Raw genomic sequence first — 23049 nt, forward strand, 5'->3', positions numbered from 1 at the left:
GACATAGGTATGTGTACCTTTGTAGGTCTGTATATATGGTATAGATCCCAAATTTCTTCACATTATAGTAAGAGTTTGTCCTCAGTGTGGTTTTCTGTTTTGATGAGAAGCTTTGAGGCATTGAATGGAAGGCTTGCCTCAGAGTCAAAAACAGAGACCCAGGTTCAAGTCTCATTTCCAACATATACTAGCTTTGTGACCCTGGGAAAGTCACTAATCCCTCAGTGCTCCCAGGCAACTCTCTAAGACTGTGTCAGAGGAATTGTTGATATGAAATACCAAGGGAGTCTCCTCACAGAGAAACTTCCTACATGCATGAAATCATAGGCCTGGCTATCCCCCCCTCAAAAAAAAAAATCAATAAGGCATTTAATGGGCAATGACTCACTATAAAGGAACTGAGGTATAGAACAGTGAGTAATATGTATCTAAGCAGCAATGACATTCTAAAATGGAGAAACTTTTTCAAACCTTGGGTGGTAAGAGTAGAATAAACCAGTATTAAAGATGTCTTATATTGTAACACAGGAATAATGAGATCGAAAACCGAGGTATAGCAATGTGTTTTTTTGGCACATTTATTCTACTACAAAAGGGGAGGGGTGGTGTTCAAGTATCATTAAAGAACAGAATTAACTCACCATCATTCAGGTGAGCATCATGAACTATTTGTTTCAGACACATTATCAAATACTCTGATCTTGGTATGGTACTCATGAATCTCTGTGCCTCAGCCCTCCCCATTCCAGGTATTCCCAAAAGGTCTTCTCATTGGTACCATCTTATATCATTGGACAATATGACAATGACTTTTGGTTCTGGCATATTTTCTTCTCTCCATCCTGTACATGTCTAAACCAGATAGACAGACAAGGAAAGAAACACCAGACAAGTCTTCAGGGAAAATATATTTAAAAGATTTTTCTTTATTTAGAAAATACTCCAAGCAGATACTTTGGCTAAGTAGTAAAGCTATCTTCCTCAAAGGTATCTGAATTGTGTTGTTATGCCTGAGGGAACAGAAATAATCATTCACAACGCACCAAAATGCAGAAACAGCTTATTAAATTTATATTTTGAGTCCCAAGTAAAACAGAAGAAAAACCTACAATGATACAATTGACAAGTGTTATCATCAAAACAGTGATAAATATCACAACAGACAAAACTGCCTTTTTCCCTTAAATTATCTTTTTTAGAACACTTTCAGGAAAATATTTCTTTCTTTCATGAAATATATGCTGAACGTACCTAAAACGCTATGCTAGGAATTGTGGGAAATATAAAGGTATATGACATGTTCCCTGATCTCAAAGAAGTTATAATCTAAAATATTCCCTCAAATGACAAGAAGCATAACAGAAGACTTCAATACCAAGGTAGAGGGCACAAAGGAGAAGGGTGATAATTATATTAGAAAATACCTTTATATATAATGAATTTTTTCTACAAGAAGAAAATTGAAAACTTTTAGGTGCAGTATATACCAAGTAACATTATAAAAAATAAAATTTACTCTGCCTTTCTGCTTACCAGTAGTACACTTATTTTAGGAATAGTTATGTTTGGTCAGATTATCAATGGGTTAGGAAAAAAAGAAAGAAAAGAGGTCAAAAGTATTACAAAATTAAAACAAAGGATAAAGAGAAATGTTATCATATGCAATTACAGTAGTACTAATACAACCTGTGTAAGAAGACATCAATTCTGAAAAACAGAGGAAATAAACAAAAGCAAAGTCATTTCCTCTATCACTGCTTCTCAGAGAAATATAGCTGCTGAAAGCAATCAACACAATGAGGACACCAAATGAACCCAGAAATTGTCTCAGTCAGCAAATATTTGAAATCTTTGCCAATCAGAGACATGTCAGTAGTTAAAAAGAAAGTTTAGGATAAAGCACCGGCCCTGGAGTCAGGAGTACCTGAGTTCAAATCCGGCCTCAGACACTTGACACTTACTAGCTGTGTGACCCTGGGCAAGTCACTTAACCCCCATTGCCCCACAAAAAAAAAAAAAGAAAGAAAGTTTAGTGGCCACCTGGAAATGAGAAGCCAACTCTACAAGTGGGAAAATTCCTTTGTCTTTGTCTTCAGATCCTTTCCAGCCTCATAGAGAACTGCTCCTAGAGGAGGAGGGCATGGAGGGGAATGAAAGAAAAGGCAAAGTCCATTGTTTTGTGGATTCCAAAACTGCATTTGACAGAGTAAAACAAAATACAGCTTTAAAGGCTTTTCTCAGAGTATCTACCATGCTCATGTTAAAGTCATAAAAGATTCTATGATAGAACCATATATATTAAACTCTGCTAGGCACTGAGAGATATAAAGAAGAAATGTAAGAGATGGCCCTTTCCCTCTTGAAATTTATAACCTGGATAAGGGAGAGAAGGCAAATACACATGAAAAGGTTAAGTAATAATGGAAGGCTTTGTATGACTAAGTGCCTGAGAGAGTAATAGAGACAACATCATGGAAATCACCAAGGAGTATGGGTGATCAAACAACCAACAAATGTTTATTGTTATGGGCAAAGAACTGAATTAGGCCTGTCCTCAAAGATCTTACAATCCATTAAGGGGGAAAATGTGGACACCTCTAAAATGATTTAAAAGTGTTATGTGCCAAATGAGGACATATTAATGCTATGAGAGTTTAGACAACAGAGAGACAACTTTGGGATAGGATAGAAAAAGTAGATTTCAGGAAAGAGGTAGAAAGAATTTGAGCTCACCTTTGAAGGAAGGGTAGGAATAGATAGCACCTAGAAAGAGAGGGGGAATTTTAGGCAAAGGGTAAAGCCTGTGTAAAGGCTCACATGTAGGAATGTGTATAGAAAGTTTCAGGTATGGGGACAGCTAGGTGCTGCAGTGGATAAAGCACGAGCCCTGGATTCAGGAGGACCTGAGTTCAAATCTGACCTCAGACACCTGATACTTGCTAGCTGTGTGATCCTGGGCAAGCCACTTAACTCTCATTGCCCTGAAAAAAAAGTTTTAGGTATAATGGAGAGTTTTTTACCAAGTAATAGTCTGCCTCACTGAATCCTTCTCTTCCTTCAACTTTTACTTGGCACTGCCTTCTCTATGAAACCTCTTTTAATCCCAACTACTAATACTCTCTTTTAAACTACCTTGCATTTAACTACTTTGTATTTATTTTCTCTATATATTTATTCTAATATGTTATAAATGTCCTTGTCACCTCTGTTACGTTATGTTACTTGCAAGCAAAGATCATTTCATTTATTGTATCTTTGTCCCTAGTACTTAACAGATACCTGGAATAATAGTAGGTACTTAATAAATAATAGTTGGTTGATTCATAAGCAGACTGGGAATGTATACTAGTGGCAAAGTTTGGACTTAATATTATAGGTGATAGGGAGCCACTGAAAAGTATGTGTATGGATGTGTGTCATGGAAAATAACAACAAAAAATGGATTTTATTAAGGTTAACTGGGCAGCTATGACAAATGTATTAGACAGAATATAAGCAGAAGCAGGAAAAAACAGTTTGTGTTCTTCAATAGGTTGCGACAGACATGAAAGACTTTTAGAAGAAGCATCTGTAGTACTGTGCTCTAGTTTGGAGAGCTCATTTTAAGGATACTGATAGAGTGTGTCTAGATTGGTGTGAACATGATAATGAAGGACCTCAACTCAAGATCAGGAACATATACAGATTGGTAATGAAGGAATGGAGAATATTTAGTGGGGGGAAGCAAGAATTTAGGAAGTCCATTGTAATTGTCTTAATGTGACCTAGCTAAGAAGTAACCTTTCCTCACAACTCCTTCACAAAGTTCTAAAAGGCATATTAGACTTAATCATGATTAGCAAATTCATTTTTTAAAAAAATCAGTGAGTAATTTTTCCACCCCAAGGAGGGCTAATATAGAGTTCTGTGGACACAAGGGGACAGGGGTTTAGCCAAAAAAAGGTTGAAAAGAGGTATTCTAGTACAGAAGTTAAAGAAAGGCAGAGGCTGTGCAAAAAAGAAAACCTAGATTCAAAAGAGGGGTCTTGCCTAACTTTGTGTAGGACATAGGAACCAGGTACCAATTGGGGAAACTCGTCTATCACTAGCCAGTTGTGAGTCACAGATCCATAGAGGACTTAGGAGTGGTCCTGTGCCTAGAGGTGCTGGTACAGGAAATTATTGGTCTACCTAAAAGCCATGAGTCAAAAAAGAACCCAGACATCATATTTCAAGATATTATAGAAGAAAGGTGCTTAACATCTCTTAAAACCCAAAGGGCAAGATGAAAATAGAAAGAATTCACCAGCTACCTTGCAAAAACACCAAAATACAATTTCTCAGAAAGATAAGAATCAAAATTCTGAGATTCTGGGTAAAATAAAAGTGCTACAAGCAGTGAGAAAAAAAGTTTCAAGTACCAAGAAGACAAAATAAGGGATCAAACAAGATTAGTAGCTACCTAAATAAACAGAGTATGGAATAGTATATTCCAGAAGACAAAAGACTTAAAATTATATATCAAGAATAAATGTATGTGAGAAAACGGAGTATAATCCTACAAGGGGTAGGGGAGAAATTGACCCTTGTTGGAAGAAAGGACTTTCAGCATCCTTGATGAAAAGATAAGAGCTGCTAGAAATTTTGAAAGACAAGCACAGGAGTTGAGAGAAATATAAAAAGATAAGGATTAGGTGAACAATCATAAGGAACTAAACAAGGACAATCTCTTTTACATTTAGATATGGGGAAATGATAAATGTATCCCCTCATAATTGATCATTAGGGATCATAGAGTTTAGCATGACAAAGGCTCTGAAAATAGGTTTTGTTATGTTTCATGATCTTAAAGGAAGAAATAAAAGGGAGAAAAAGGAATACAGTAGTAGGGAAAAGAAAAGAGGAAGAATAAAGAACATTATCTCACATAATCAGGCTATACTGAGTAAAGACTATGTAACGAGGCAGTGACTAGACACAGTTGAACCTTGCTTTTATCTGAATTGTTCAAAAGTGAAAAAGAATATACAAACGCAGTTTGGAGCATAATTTTACTCAACAAGGAAATAGGAAAGAAAGGAAATAAGGGAAATGGAGAATAAAGATGGTATAGATTAAATTTGGGATTAGTCCTAAGCAAAACAAAATCTAAGGGAAGAGAGTAAGATAATGAACTGTTGTTGATTTTTGCCCTTCATTTCCAAGATTACCATAACATCAAAGTGATGTATATAACTTGCAGTGGACTGGATTTAAGTGAGGGAGAGCTGTGCCAAGTCACTAACCTCATTCTCTCCCCAGAAGCATTTGGGTCCAGTGGCAAGATATATATATCAGGATGGACGGGAGATGTACCCTGGATGTTTAAGGCCAATTGGGGTTAAGTGACTTTCCCAGGCTTACACAGCTATTAAGTGTCTGAAGTGAGATCTGAATTCAGGTCCATCCCAACTTCAGGGCCAGTGCTCTATCCACTGAGCTACCTAGCTGGATCATGCAGTGGGGTTTAAAGGAAAGATAAGAACTGATGGTTATTCTTTAGTCAAAGGAAAAAGAAGAGTACTGGAGAGCAAAAACAGATTACACCAAAGCAAAAGTGCTGGGCATATTGCTTTTCTTTTACCACACTCTTTATCTTTATGAAGAGAGAAAAGGAAATAACATGAAAGAAGTGTATACAAAAATTATGGAAGAGAAAATATACAATTAATGATTATAACTGTGAATATAATGGATGAATTCACCTATGAAATAGAAAAGGATGAAAGGATAGAAGATTGGATTAGAAAACAGAGTTCAACAATATGTTGCTCCGAAAACAAAACACTTGAGAATAAAGATTAATACAAAATTAAAATAAGAATATAGGATAAAATCTATTATTACTTCAACTGAAGTTTTTTAAAAAAAATAGAGACAGCAATGATAATCTAAGCCAAGGAAGGAGCAAAAATACACTTACTTAGAAGAAATAAAGAGGGAAATTGCATTTTGCTGAGAATCATGATAGATAATGAGTAATTAACATTTAATAATATTTAACATATGAACATGAAATGAATAGCATCTAAATATGTAAAGGGAAAGTTAAATAAGTCACAAAAATTAAACATTAAAACCATGTTAATGAAAGAAAAAAATTTACACCTTTTAAACTTAGAAAAATCTAACCAAAAAAGTAAATTAAGAAATTAAAGATCTGAATACAATTTCTGAGAAGTTAAGCATGTAACCTTTAGAGATTATTGAATAGCAATAGAAAGGAATATACACATATTTCAACTATGCATGGCAGCTTCTTAAAAATTAACCATTTATAAAAAAATCTTCACAAACAAATATAGAAAAGCAGGGATATATAGATAAATAGATGATAGAAAGATAGATAGAGAGATAGAGAGAGAGAGATGGATAGAGAGATAGATAGACAGACAGACAGATGATATAGGCAAATAGATCAGAATTAAATAAAACTAAATTACTGCTGAGGAATTGGGGACTAAATGATCCTATAGAATGGCTGGATCAAAAAAAAAACAACCGAATAATTAAAAATCAATAATTTCATTAAATATAATGACAGGAAGACAATGTATCAAAATTTTAGGGATGTAGTCAAAGTGGTCCTTAAGGAAAAATATATCTCTATACACTTTCTTTTACAAAAGAGAGAATAGTCAGATCTATTAATTAATGAGCATGTAACTAAAAAATATTAGAGAAGTACCAAGTTCAAAATCCCCAATTAAACACTAAAATAGAAATCCTGAAAATCAAAGGAAAGATTAACAACATTAAAAAAGTTTCAAAGTAAACAAAACTAGTTTTAAAAATAGACATATGTGTTAGTCAATCTGACCTTTAAAAAATTATCAGTACCAAAGATGAAAAGGTAAATTCATAACCAATTAAAAATAAATAAAAGAAATTATTAGAAACCATTTTACTCAATTATGTAACCCACAAAATTACTATCTAAATTAAACAGATTAATATTTACAGAAACATAAAATTAGTAAAACTACTACAGATTAACAGAACAAGAAATAAAAATAATCTCAAAAAAATAAAAAAGAACAAACCATAAATGAGCTTTCAAAGAAAAAACTACTGGATACCAGTTTAATTTACATGGGCATTCTATCGAACACTTGAAGATAAATTAATTTCAATGCTATTGCTCTGAAATTAATTTCAATGCTATAAACCTTTCCAGAACATCAAAGGAAAAAAGTAGCCCTACTAAATTTCTCCTGGTGAAAATATGTTATTGCTACCTAAATAAGGATAAGTCAAAGCAAATAAAGAAAACTATATGTCAATATCCATAATCAATATCAATGCAAAAATCTAAATACGATATTAGCAAGGAGAATATAGCAACATATTCCAAAGATTATACATTACAATTTGATTGGATATATACCAGAAATGTAGAATTGGTTTGCTATTAGGGAAACTAACACAATAATTAATTCACTATGTTAATAAAAAATAATAAATTACATGATTATTTCAGTAAGTATGGAAAAAGTTTTTGACTAGATACAATACTTATTCCCGTTAAAAACAGCAGGACATATAAGAATAAATAGATCTTTCTTTAATATGATGGTATTTATCTAAAATCAAGAACCAGCATTATCTATAATGAAGATAAACTAGAGGACTTTCCAATATGATTAGAAGTAAAGCAAGGATATTCATGATCACCATACTTTTTAGTGTACTGCTAGGAATACTAGCCATAATAATAAGACAAGAAAATGAAATTAAATGAATAATCATTGGCTAAAAAAGTGAAATTATCACTCTTTGTAGGTGAAATCATTTATATAATATACTTAGAGAATCCTAGAAAGTCAACTAAAAAGAATTGAAATGATTAACAACTTCAGCAAGTTTCAGGATACAAAATAAACCTGTGTAGATCACTAGTATTTTCCATATATAAAAAATAAGATTATAAAATAAAAAGAAGTTAAAGAATCAACTACATTATTTTTTAAGTTAAGTATCATAGACCTGTGGAGATTGTTGACTGACAATAAAAATTAATATACACATATTTCAAATGCTGCAAAATAAAACACAAACACAAATATCTCAAATGCTATAAAATGCTGCCAGGAAAAAGAAACCATATTCAATTTAAAATATTTACCTAATGTACAAACACCAGGTGTCTTATGGTCAGAAAAACACTGTAATTACATGAATAGAGGTACCAAATATTAATTACCATAATACAAGTGTAAATCATTGGAAAAATACTAATTGCTCATGTGTAGGCTGAGTTAATACAATAGAAATGACAATACTTCCTATATTAATTTATTTATTCAGTACCATAACAATCAGACTGCCAAGCAATTATTTTATAAAGCCAGAAAGATAATTTTTTTAATTCATTTTGAAGAGCAAAAGGGCACAAAACATCAGGGAAATAATGGGAGGGAAAGCATACAAAGTAAGTTCCTAGCAGTACTCAATCTCAAACTGTATTACAAAGCAGAAATATCATCAAAACAATTTGGTGCTGGTTTATGAAATAGGTCAATGAGTAGAAAAGATAATATATACAATGTACGAAGACAAACAAGCAGAGTAGCTTCGAGTTTCACAAACACAAAGATTCCAGCTATCAGAGTAAGAGTTTACTTTGACAAAAATGGCTGGGGAATATAGAGAACAACTTGCAAAATTTAGGTATAGACCATCTTCTCATACCATTAGTCAAAATAAGTTCTAAATTGGTACATGACTTAGACATAAGAGTGACATCATAAACAAATTAGAGTAGCAAAGAAGGCATTTCCTGTTAGCTATATGGATGGATACACACAGTGTCAATGACTAGACAAGAAATAGAGAGGATCACAGAAGATAAAATGGACAATTTTGGTTACATAAAATTAAAAAATAATTTATATAAACAAAATCACTACAGTTTAAATTAAGAAAAAATGGTAAAAGGGGGTAATATTTGCAGCTCTGACAGAGGTCTCATTTTTAAGATACATAGGGAACTGATTTAAATGTATAAGAAAAAGAGCCATTCTATAAATTGTTAAATGTTCAAAGGATAAGAATAGACAATTTTTAAAGGAAGAAATCCAAGTTATTAATAGTTAAGTAAAAATTATCTAAATCATTAATTATTAGGGAAATGTAAATTAAAACAACTCTCAGATTCCACCTAACATCCATATAATTGGCAAAGTTGACAAAAAAGGAAACTGACAATTGGTGGAAGGGCTGTTGGAAAACAAGGACATTGATGACTATTGATGAAACTGTGAATTGCTCAAGCCATTCTGGAAAGCAAATGAAACCTATACCCAAAGAGTTATTAAGTTGTGCAAACCCCTTGACCTAGTGATAAAACTATAAGGACTATATCCCCCAAAAGCTCAAAGAAGGGCAAACGATCCTTATGTACACATATATGTATATATTTATATATGTGCTATATGTTTACATATACTTATATGTGTATCCAAATATACGTATTATGAATATGTCTATATTGTATAAACATATATGTATCTATACAAGCTATTTTTGTAGTAGCAAAGACTTAGAAACTAAGAGATTAGAAAAGAAGCCCATTTGGCTGAACAATTTATGGTACAAGAATACAAGAATGTGATGGAATGTTACTGTGCTATAAGAAATGATGAAAGGGACAGTCTCAGAGAAACAGGGAAAAACACATAAAATAATGCAGAGTTAAATGAGTAGAACCAAGCAAAAAAGTATTCAACAAAATAAAATAAAGACAAATTGAAATTCCTATGAACTCTGATGAATGTAATGTCTTATTTTGTTTCAGTGTGGTAGGAACAATACCCTAAGCCCTCCCCTTGATGTGTTAGGCTAATTTTTCTTCTAAAAGTATTAAGACCATGCTCAAGACTTGATCAACTCAGAATACCAAAGACTCAGGCTGTTGAAATCACTTTCTGGTTGCCTGTGTACAAAATTTCCAAATGGAGTTCCAGGTTCCTTGAATGGTAAATCACAATGGGAAATTCAGGCAAGGATGTTACCTGGAGGTGCTTTCCATGTCTACTCTTGTTGAATATCCTTGTTCTGTTATAGCTATGTCATTTTTTTAATTAACTGTCAAATGACACACAAGTGTTTCATTTTGATCCTGACCTATAAAAGGACTAGTCTGCATCAGTCCCAGCTCAGAACATTTAGGTATTGTACTAAGTCATGAGGATACAAATGCAAGCAGGTAAGAGAGACTCTTCCCTCAAGGAGATTTTAGTCTAATGAAGTAAAACAATACAAAAAAAGAGCTCAAAAGACAGTGGAGGGGCAGCTAGGTGGCATGGTGGATAGAGCACTGGCCCTAGAGTCAGGAGGACCTAAGTTCAAATCTCATTTCAGATACTTAGTGGGTGTGTGTGTGTGTGTGTGTATTTGTGTGTGTGTGTGTGTGTGTGGGAGAGAGAGAGAGAGAGAGAGAGAGAGAGGGAGGGAGGGAGGGAGGAATGGTTTGGAAGTAGCAGTGAGGACATGGTAAAGGCCTAGTTCTGGACCAGATAAAGTTCATGTAGCAAAGTATAGTGTGATAGGGCATAATGCAATGTTAGAGTTGGAGGGAGATTAGATTGATAATTGGAGAATGATAGCAACATGGTACAGAAGTGATGGCCAGGAAATAATACAGAGGCCTGGTTCTGGACAAGATAAAAGTTAAAGCCCACTTATCCGAATCTAAAGTTTCACAGGAAGAGTCTGCAGTTTCACTGATTGAAGGGTAGGGTGGAGAAGGAGAAAAGAGATGAGGATGGTGCCCAATATAGAGGCAACGTTATATGGAAATTGTGTCCGGGAAAAGTGCAACAGTAAAATCTATTATAAAGGATGTAAGTATCTGGCTCAGACTTAAATATAAGATTAAAATTTATTGTTATACATCTATATTAAACATAAAAAGGAGACTTTCTAGATCTAATGTCTAATTTAATCTAGTCTGCTAAGCATACATTAAATTTAATATTACCCTTTTTGAAATGGTTATATGTAGCATTTTGTTTATATCCCTCTTATATACTTACAATGGCCTATTTTGCAAAATATTCTCTGTACATGTCAACTCCCCTATGAGATAGTAAACACCTGAAGGCAGGGAACTTATTTTGCATCTTTCATGTGCTAGCACAGTGTTTTGCATACATCTAGTACTTAGCATATTTTTGGATGAATAAATGAATGAGTGAATGAATGAATGGTTGATTAAATGGCTTTGAAGGAAAAAATGGTATCTATGTTTTCTAGGGGAAAATTGGTTATTTGCTCCTCCACTTATTTTTTAAAGACTTCATTTTGCCATCCCCCATTAGACAAATGGCCAAAGATTAAGAAGGAATAAATTTCTTTTTTTAATAATAAATATTTTTATTTATAGTTTTAAGTTCCAAATTTTATCCTTCTTTCCCTCCCTCCCTTCCCCCCTCCATGAGGCAGTAAGCAATCAGATGTGGGTTATATATGTACAATTATGTAAAACTGAAGGAATAGATTTCAAAATATTAAATATAATCAGTTAAAAATCTGGAATATGTCTAAAATCACTAATATTAAGATAAATTAAAATTAAAGCAACCCTTCAGTATTACCCCAAGCCCATCAAGCTACCAGAGATGTTCAAAGACTATGAGAAGACAGTAATCAATCAGTCAATAAACATTTATTAAGTGCCTACTATGAACTGGGTCTGGAGCAAAAAGATTCATCTTTGTGAGTTCAAATCTGGTCTCAAATCTGGCTATGTGACCCTGGGAAGGTTACTTAACCCTGTTTGCCTCAATTTCCTCATCTATAAAATGAACGGGAGAAGGGATCATAAAGAGTCAGGCACAACTGAACAATGACATGTGTCAAACACTGTGCTAAGTGCAGGGGATACAAAAAAGAGGCCATGTTTGATATATGTATAAAACATAATTATATATCACAAATAAAATTAAAATGGGAAAAAAGAAATAAGCAGAGCCAAGAAAACAATATCACATGGTAATTAAAACAGTGTAAATGGAAAGAACAATGACATCAAAAAATCAAAAGTAAATGTAAAACAATTATAAAGATAAAACAGGACTCAAATGAACATATATGAGAAGACACCCCCCACCCCCAATCTATCCTGCAAGGAAATGAGAGGTTCATAGATGTTACATAATGCACATGTTTTCTGATTTTTTTCAATGTATTAATCAGTTGTGCTAACTTTTTTTTCATCTTTAAAAAGTACTATTTCTCATGAGATTGCTCTCTGGAATGAAGAAAAAGAAAGATACATGGTAATGTTTTTAAAAAAACAGAAAATATCAATAAAAACTTATTTTAAAAAAGAGGCAAAATATAGTCCTTGTCATAGAGCTCACAATCTAATGTAGGAGATACAGGATAAATAAGAAATAATTAAGAGAAGGAAAACACTAGAACTAAGAGGGGTCAGGAATGTTTTCCTGTAAATGATGGAATTATAGCTGGTACTTAGAGAAAGCCAGAAAAGCCAGTGGGTAGCGATGAGGGAATAGAATATTTCAGGTATTGGAGACAGCCAAAGAAAATACCTGAAGCTTAGAGATGGGGTGTCTTGTTCATTGAACAAAAAGAAGGCCAGAATCATTGGATGAAAGAGTGTTTTGGGGGAGAAAAATGTAAGAAAACTGGAAAGATAGTAGGGTGATTGATTATGAATTTGTCAAGAGAAGAATGAAAGGAGAATCAAGTCTATTCAGGGACTTGAGAAAGTTGAGAAAGAACTGAGGGACGGAGAGATTAGGAGTAATGTTTAAGGTGGAGAATTGGGTTAGAAATCATAAAGTAGAAGGAACAAGGGAATAATAAAATGCTAGGATCAAATAAAGGAATTTTCAAAGTTCATGAAAATGATTGTAGAAAACTTGTTGGTGATGCCAAAATCAAGTGTATGACCAAATCTTTGTGCCTAGCTGAGGTGAAGTACAGGAATCTGCCATGAATATTGAGTAGATTAAAGAACTGGGATGTTGAGTCTTTTGAGGGAGAATCAATATATATATTGAAGTACCCTGGTATTAGGGGAAGAGTAGGGGCAGAGACAAAAAATGTGAGCCAGGTACTGAGCTCATTGAGGAACAAGGAAAATGTCCTAAAGACCAATAGATTACCCAATATCAATCCTATAGCTTAATATATTGTATTGCATTGCCTTACACTGTATAGCATTGTATTGCATTATCTTACATTACTTATTATGTTACATTGTTATGTTATGTTGTATTGTGTTGTGATATGATGTTTACATACATATAACATATATAATAAATAATACATAAACTATATATCATATATTAGTGATATGTAATAATTATTTATAACCTTGTTAGAAAAGTATGTCCCTTTCCTGTATTTAGTCTTATTATATCTTCTGCTTCATTATAAGGAAAACTTCAGAATCAAGATTAGTTCAAATGGGCTGAAGTTCACAGTATATACAAATCTTAATTTTCTAGAAATAATCATAGAATATTGGAACTAGAAAGGCCAAAAGAAATTATCTAATTCAGTCTCCTGTCATAAAAATTGTACTATTTTTTAAAAGTCTCCAAGCAGAGAGATTTACACCCTCCCTTGAAAACCTTTTTTTTTCCTGGGTTTAATCACTATCAATTACAACATTCTTACTTGTTTATCCAAATTCTTGTTACTGAATTTAAAATCAAAATATTATTTTCTCCTTTGGAGATGGATGACAAATGACTAGGATCTTCCTTTTAATATCTCATATACCTAAAATAGAATTATTATGTAACATATTGGCCTTTTTTTTTTTGAGACTAGGTATTTCTGTCTTCCCCAAGCTGAAAGTGGAATGTCTCATACGTCCCATCCCACTACTGATCAGCAAAAGAGTTTTGACCAATTCTGTTTCCTACTTGGTCCAGTTCACTTCTCTCTAGGCTGTCTGGCGCCCCACACACTTTCAAGGCCTCCCCATAAGGTTGATAGCCTTAGTGAAGACACAATCATCTTAGCTAACTGTAGCTCAGAAGCAATCCACCAGCCTCAGCCTCTCCCAAGAGCTGGAATTACAGACACATGCTGAGTTCTCTTTGTCCAACACCAATTCTGTTATGTTATTTTTTCCTCTTTTTCTGTCCTGATTAATATTTGTATTACTTTCCTTCTTTTCTTCTTTTCTCCCTTATGCTTTAGCATATCTCTCTGGTCATACATTGACAAAAATGAAAAATGCCATTGTGATAAATACTGAACTTACAATAAATAGAACAGACAGATTCCTTCCTTATTCTTCTATATAAAATTCCAACTAATGCAATTTACTTCAATATTTGGTAGATTTTTAAAATAACAGCAATACATCACGACAGTATAAAGAAAACAGAACCAAAAGAAGAATGTATAAATAAAGTCAATGTGGAGAGGCAGCAAACAGAGAGAAGCAAGCCAGGTCCTCCAAGCATAAGTGGGCTACACATCCCTTCCAGGTTCTAGATTATAACAATTTGAGAGACAATTCATCAATATCTTTTCAGTAGGAGGTCTTCTAGGTTATATATTCTTTTTCTATACTCCTAGCCTTATTGGTTTTAAACTAAAGCTACATTTCCTCCCAGCTTTTAAATTTCTAAAGAAACAAAGTCCAGCAGAAAACATGTGTTCCCTAGGTCTTGTATCACATTTGTAACCTGGCAGTCTTTCATTATTTTTGTATTTACAGTTAACAGGGTGCTATTATCTGTGGTCCATTTTGATACTCATTCTGTTTTCAGTGGAGCATAGTCAGTCACCCTATGCAAAAATTCATCATCTCCTCTTTCCTACCCTCATCAAATTCCATGAAATTAGAGCATTCTAGGGTTATATACTTTGAATGGCCACATAGTCCAACTTCCTATCCTTAGTCAGGTCTGTTATTATGTCATTTTGGATAAGAATCTCACTTGTTTTTTAAAAATTTCCCAGAAAAGGGTATTTGATAGCTAACTTAAGACAAGCAATCCCTCCCAATGTTGAACAATCAACTTTGAAGCAAAACATGACCACTATCAGACTGAAAACCTGGATGTTGCTCTGTAATTATATTTCCTCCTTCCCTGTTTTTCCAGAAGAGATTGAGAATCTTAGCAGCCACACAAATGTCATTTATATGGGGGGCATCAAATAATTGGAAGTAATTATGAAGAAAGGCCTTTATTTTTACAGTGATCAGATTGTAGTGGGATACAACTGTCTTCTAAGAACCTCATACTTTAAGAGAAAATGTGTATGTATGTATGTATATATGTAAATTGCATGTTATATAAATGAAATTTAACTTTATTCCATTTTATTTATCCACTGAGCACCACAACATGGCTTCCACTCCCAGCATGCTCTTTTATCCAGTACTACTTCTATAGCAAGGAAGAAAAATCAATCATTCAGCCACTAGATGGCACTGCAATAAATTAGAATGGACTGTACTCAGTGGACCATAATATTATCGATGTAACACTTTAGAGATAAAGCAATAAAGATTAAGCATATACCAAATATAATAAACATGGGAGTGATATAGAGACCTACACAAAGAACAAACAAAATATAGTGAAATAGCAGTGCCCCAATGGGGCATAAATTTTAAAAGATCTTAGTTTATGACTAGTTTCTCTCCTAGATATACTAAGATATAATGCCATTTGTCCAACACATTTTGGTTCCCAATATTTTTGCTTTTGAGCTATTGAAGTTAATATTTAACAAACACATTTCCTCCCATTTTTTAATGTGAACCAAAGTCCAAAAATAATTTGTCTTTTTTGGCAATATTTATCATTATCTTGACACAGAACCTGAATTATTATTGAAAGTAAATAGGAAAATCAAGGACTCAAATCTCTTGAAAAAAATTTTTAAGTTGTTCTCAAGGTTAGGGTGTACTCTGTGGCAATGAACAAGTGGATAAATAAAGGTGATGCAGTGTCATATAATCGGTAATATTTCCTTTAACAGTGACTATTTTTTAAATGAAATTGTCTAACTGACAAATTTAATTTCCCCCTTTTGGGTTTGTTTACGCTTTGGACTCCCCAGTGTCACAGATCTAAGCATAAAACTAGGGGCTCCTGTTCCACACTTCCTTTTTGACTTCTTATCTATCATTTACAGCTGTGCTCTTTCCCTAAGGTCTTCTGGTCTTTTTTTCCTTAAAAAGAAAAAAAAAATTAACATCCCTCAACTTACTAAGAGTGAGGGAAAAAAACGAAACCAACACAACCCAGTTCAGGAAGTTTTTGAAACACCTAGTGAACAATGAAGAAGACGTCTGCCCACTCTTGATTTCACACAGCTGGCTGTGTTTAAAAGAGACACAGGACATGAACCAGCCCCCAGAATTAGACAGACGCTTCCAAAGGCCAAAACGGCTGAATGTCCTTGTGAGGTGAAGCTGCCCCATTTGAGGTGGCACCAAATGCTGTAAACTGGCCTTGGCCTGACAGCTTCAGCTTGGAGTCTACTTTTTTTTTTTTTTTAAACTATTCCCTCCCTCACCCCAAAGAGCCAGTCAATGCAATATTATTTCTACAGATATTTAGGTCTAAATTTAAACAGGAAGTAAGGCTAGGTATTTTTTTTCTTTGTTGCTGTTAGGGTAAAGATAATCACTCTAATTTTGCCAACCTTGTTCAAAGAAGAAAACTCAAGGGAATGACAGGGGTTGAAGGCCCACCAGTAGGATCAAAGAAAAGATTGTTATCGATAAGGACCCCCAGCACTTACAGTCATGCCGGAAAATTTGTGGTACTCTGTCCTTCACCTCTGTTGTGTCTTTAATACAGAAGGCTTGGCTTTGATTAGGCATCTTCTGAGTGGGCAGCAGAGAGGTAATAAAAGGCCATTTATGGATCGGGAATTCTGCTGTGGGGATCTCTGAGGGGGAAGGTGCCTAAGCTGTTATTGCAAGTTTAAGTGTTTTTAGTTTCCCGGTTTCTTTCCCCACTGTTTGTTCTGAGAATACAAATATGCCAGGACAAATCTGGAACCAAACAGGAGCATTTCTCTCACAATGAGCCACTACATTGAAGCATATCCTACTTGACAGCCTTTTGTGAGTAGCAGAGTCCATGGGTGTGTTGTTTTTTTTTTCTCCAGCAGTGATCTCCTTTCACCTCATTATAAAATACAACCCGTCAGAGCTAAATTGAGGAGGTTTTTCAACAGAGTTGGAAAATTCACCTTTAATTACGGTATAGGGGAAAGCTTCTGAAATATCAGCTATGCAGAGGAGAGCTGAGAGGCATTTGGTTGGATCTGCCAAGGAGAAATAGGGACGATTCCTGATGAAGAAGCCACGTTGTTAGTTCGTAGGTTTCTCAGGTGATGGTCCTTTGATACCGATGGGCTTTGAATTCTTCCAGAGAGGAAGAGAAAGAGAAGCCTTTTTATTTGTCTGTTCCTAGGGCGTCAGTCTTTTGCTGACCAGTTGTGAAATATTTTAAGGTTCTTCATTTCCAGCTTTAATGTCCTGTGTGTTTGCTGGCATTGGAATTGCCAATTTTCACTTGTGTCGTGTGTGAGCTTGCTGTTTAAATTTCCATGGCTACGGTCATTGTCAAGGGTGATGCCCCTTCTATCAGGTCCAGCATAGCACCGCATACAATTAACCGAATAAGTACAAAAAGAAAAGGTAAACTCCTAGGGGGCAAAGACTTTTTTTTTTTTAATCTTCATACCTAACACAGTGAGCTAGAAGAGACCAACAGCAAGGTCACACCTAGTAAGTGGTAGAGCTGCAATTCAAACTTAGGTCCCTTTTCAACAAATCTAGGGCCCTTTCCTGAGACTATTTCTTTGTGTTTGTTTAATTGAATTGAATTGTTTCTGGGGTACAGTGGTTAGAGTACTGGGCCTTGAGTCAGGAAAACCTGAATTCAAATCTAGCCTAGGATATTTACTAGCTCTGTGACCTTAGGCAAGTCACTTAACCTCCATTTGACTCAGGTTCATCATCTATAAAATGGGGACAATGATAGCACCCAGTTCCCAGGGTTGTTGTGAGGATCAAATGAGATAATAATTGTAAAGCACTTAGCAAAATGCATGGCATATTATTATTCAATTGTTCCAGTCATATCTGACTCTTCGTGATAAGGCCTTTTGGGGTTTTCTTATATATATATATGCATGTGTATGTGTATATGTGTGTGTATATGTATGTGTATATGTATATATGTGTGTATGTATGTATATGTATATATATGTATGTGTATGTGTATATGTATATATGTGTGTATGTATGTATATGTATGTATATGTATATGTTTCTATATATTTTTTTAAATATATATTTGGTAAGGCAATTGGGGTTAAGTGACTTGCCCAGGGTCACACAGCTAGTAAATAAAGATGCCAGGGTGGTTTGCTATTTCCTCCTCCAATGCATATTACAGATGAGGAAACTGAAGTAAACAGAGTTAAGTGATTTGCCCAGGGTCACTTTGCTCAGTGTCTAAGTCCAGATTTGAACTCAGCTCTTCCTGACTCCCGGTCCCATGCTCTATTGACTGTGCTGTCTAGTTGCCCACTAGCATATAAGAAATGCTATATAAATATTAGCTGTTATGACTTGTGGTATATGAATGTAATGGAATTCTATTGTTCTGTAAGAAACGAAGAGCAGGAGGAGTTCAGAGAAACCTGGAAGGACTTGCATGAACTGATGATGAGTGAGATGAGCAGAACCAGAAGAACATTATACACAGTATCATCAACATTATGTGTTGATCAACTGTGATAGATTAGATTCTTCTCACCAATACAATGGTCCAAGAAAGTTCCAAAGGACTCATGATGGGAAAGGCTCTCCAAATCCAGGGGAAAAAAAAACCTAAAACTGTGGAATATGGATGCTGATTGAACCATACTATTTCTTTTGGTTTTGGTGCTGTGGTTTTTCTTTTTTGAGGTTTTTCCTTTTTTGCTCTGATTCTTCTCTTATAACATGACTAATGCAGAAATATGTTTGATGTTATTATATAGAGAAAGAACCTATATCAGATTACCTGCTGTCTAGGGGAGGGGGGAGGGAGGAAGAAAAATTTGTAATTGGGCATCTTGTATGAACAAATCTTGAAAACTATCTCTACATATAACTGGAAAATAATAAAATACTTTTATCAGAAAAAAACCTGTTAGCTGTTATGGTGCTGGGGGTGGGGGGTGATGATGATGATAATTCTTGATCATTTCTTCAGATAGCAGCTTGGAAGACATCTACTATGGTAGAGTAGGAAGAACTAGATTTAAGTCTGGGTTCTAGCTATATATTTGTTGTGCAGTCAGACATGAATGACAACTCCTCAGAGCCTCAATTTCCTCATCAGTAAAACAGGAATAACACTTTTGTCACATACTTCACAAAGTTGTTGCGAGGGTCAAATAAGATGATGTATATACAGCACTTCAAAAAGGGTAGTGATACAAAAATAGTAGTTTTATAATTGAAACTATAATTGCAAATTGGGGGCAGCTAGGTAGCACAGCGGATAGAATACCAGGCCTGGTGTCCAGAAGATTCATCTCCCTGGGTTCAAATTTGACTTACTAGCTGTGTGACCCTGGGCAAGTCACTTCACCTGGTTCACCTTGTTCAGTTTTCTCATCTGTAAAATGAGCTGGAAAGGGAAATGGCAAACCACTCTAATATCTTTGCCAAGAAAACCCCAAATGGGATCACAAAGAGTTAGACACAACTGAAAAACAGCTAACCAATAATTAAAAATTAGTTTCATCAAGCCTTCCAATGAAAAATCAATGTTTTAATGCATGGTTTAACCCTTTTGGGGGTAGAAACACAAAGAAAGGCCTCCAAGATTCCTGAGCAAGACCATGTTCCAATGCCTTTCCTTAATGCTTAATCGCGTAAGCTGGAAAATTAAGAGAGGTATGTCTACCTCACCAAGAGATCATAAGATAGGACTGTAGATTTAACGATAAAATAGACCTCTAAGAGGCAGCTAGGTGGTACAGTGTAGAGAACACTGGCCCTGAAGTCAGGAGGACCTGAGTTCAAATATGACCTCAGACACTTGACACTTACTAGCTGTGTGACCCTGGGCAAGTCACTTAACCCCAATTGCCTCACAAAAATTTTTTTAAATAAAATAGACCTCTAAAGTTATTATTCCAATACCTTCTTTATAGACTTGAAGAGGCAAAAATGAATGTTGGAGCAAAATAATTATATTTGCAATCAGGGGGCCTGGAATTGAATACTGGTCTGGCCACTGAATATCTGTGTGACATTGGGCAGGTTGCTTAATCCCTCCAGACATCAGTTTTCTCATCTGAATAAATGATGGGGTTGTACCTCAAAGATTTCTCGGGTTACTTCCAGCTTCAAATTTATGATCTTAATGAAACTGAAGCCCTGAGAAGTTGTGACTTTCTCCAAATTACACAGGTGGTCAGTGGCAAAGTCAGGATTCTCACCTAAATCCTTTGATTCTGAAGCCAATATATCAATATGAGCATGTGGAACACTGGTACTATTTTGACCTATAATCCTTTTATGTTTTGTTTTGGTTTGTTTGTTGTTTGTTGTTTGCTTTTTGTGGGGCAATGAGGGTTAAGTGACTTGCCCAGGGTCACACAGATAGTAAGTATCAAGTGTCTGAGGCCATATTTGAACTCAGGTACTCCTGAATCCAGGGCTGGTGCTTTATCTACTGCCCCATCTAGCTGCCCCCTATAATCCTTTTATAGGAATCAAGATGGTGCAATGAATATAAGATAGCCTTTGGAGTCAGGAAAACCTGAGTTCAAATTCGTCCTCAGACATTTGCTACCTATGTGACCTTGGGCAAGTCACTTAACCTTTCTGTCCACCTCAGTTTTCTCATCTGTAAAGTGTGGATAATAATAGTAACTAACATCTAGGGTTGTCAGGGAGATAAAATGAAATATTTGTAAAGTGCTTTGCAAAACTTAAAGCACTATATAAATGCTAGCTGTTATCATTTTTCATATTATTTTAACCTATATTTCTCAATATGGAAGTTATCTACAATCATGGAAGCATTGAATTTTAGAGCTCAGAAAGACCTTAGAAACCATTTTGTCTAACCACTTCATTTTTTTTTTTTGGTGAGGCAATTGGAGTTAAGTGACTTGCCTAGGGTCATACAGCTAGTAAGTGTTAAGTGCCTGAGGCCTGATTTGAACTCAGGTCCTCCTGACTCCAGGGCTGGTGCTCTATCCACTGCGCCACCTAGCTGCCCCTAACCACTTCATTTTACAGATGAAGAAACTAGGGCATCTATCTCTTTTTTCTACCAAAAAATACCTAAATGGAAAGTATAATCTTAGGTGGTTACCTGGGTTCACAGGTTCATAGGCTTCCAGGATCAAGTTGGAAAGGACCTTAGAAGTTATCTCATCAAACTTCTTCATTTTACACATGAGGAAACTGAGTCCCAGAGAACTGAAGCAACTTAGCTAAGTGATAAGCTAAGATTTAAACTCTGGTCCCCTGATTCCAAATCAGGTGTTCTTGCAAGCCTATCATGATGTGTTTGTTGCTCATGGACACATAGCTACTATGGGTCACAGTCAAGACTGGAACCTAGAACTTTCTGACTAAGATCATATGATCCTAATGGCTTACTATGGGCCTACTTCCCAACTCCAAGGTCAGTACTCTATCCACTTTGGTACATTTGACAGGAATGATCTGTTCATTTTTGTAGCAAGAGTACAGGAACGACAGTAGCAAGTCAATATTACCTGGCCAAGGCCATGAGCCAGAAAAAGCCAGGGAAATCAGATCTGATTTTCCTATCATATTTTTGTCTTGGGAATCATAGATCTATTTTGGAAAGAAATGACCTTAGAGGTCATTTAGTCTAACCTCCTCACTTTACAGATGTTGAAATTTAGGTCCTGAAGATTAAGTGACTTGACCAAGGTCATATCATCATCATCATAGTTAATATTTATTAAGTGCTTATTATGTGACAGGCACTGTGCTAAATGCTTTATTAATGTTATCTCATTTGATCCTCACAATCACAGTAGTCAAGGGCTATTATTATCCCCATTTTACAGATGAGAAAGCTGAGGCAGAGGTTAAGTGACTTGCTCAGGGTCACAAGCCAGTTAAGTGTCTGAGTCAGGATTGGAACTTGGGCTTTCTGATTAGTCTTGGTGCTTTATCCACTGTGCCACACACCTACCACGAATAAGTAGTTAAGAGGCAGTGACAGGATTAAAACTGTGGTCCACTAATTTTAAATCTAGTACTTCTCCCATTGCACCAATGTAGTTTTTTCACATACAGAAAAAAGCACCATCATCTGAAGCTAGATCACTCCTTTGAAAACTCCATCCTTCTGCTTTCCTTTTCAAAACTGGAAACTTATTTAGAGCAGAAGTTTTTCTTCACCTTTTTTGTTACATGGACCCATCTGACAATCTATGAAACCATACCCATGGACCCTTCCAAGAAGAAAGTTTTTAAATGTATAAAATAAATACATAGAATTACAAAGGAAACACATTATATTAAAACACGGTTCTCAACTTTTTAAAAATCAAGTCCAGACCCCAAGTCATGAATCCTTTTGTTTTTTAACTCAAGGAGGGCCCAAGCCAAAGATACTTCAAATTCTATTCTCAGGACATGTGCTGACCTTTACTTTCTTCCATGAAGGGAACCAGTGTTCTCTGTTATTAGCTGATCTGGAGAGAGGAAGGGAAATGAGTCAGGGAGGAAAAGACAAGTTCTGAGATGGACCTTTACTGTGTTCTTGGATTGTAGATGAGAGACTTTACAGTCTGCAAATATACACAAACACATACACTCATAGAAAATCTGGAATATTTGCAAAAGCTCCTTAAATAAGTTGCTGAAGCAACTTATTACAGCCTACCTTATGGAAATATGAAGTTTCTTTCCATGTATGTGTACATGTGTGTACATATACGTGTGTATATGTATGTATACACAGAGAGATGGATGTACACATGTGTGTTTATTGTATGTATCAATCACATATACAT

The sequence above is a fragment of the Dromiciops gliroides genome, chromosome 2, assembly GCF_019393635.1.
Source record: "Dromiciops gliroides isolate mDroGli1 chromosome 2, mDroGli1.pri, whole genome shotgun sequence".
NCBI lineage: Eukaryota > Metazoa > Chordata > Mammalia > Microbiotheria > Microbiotheriidae > Dromiciops > Dromiciops gliroides.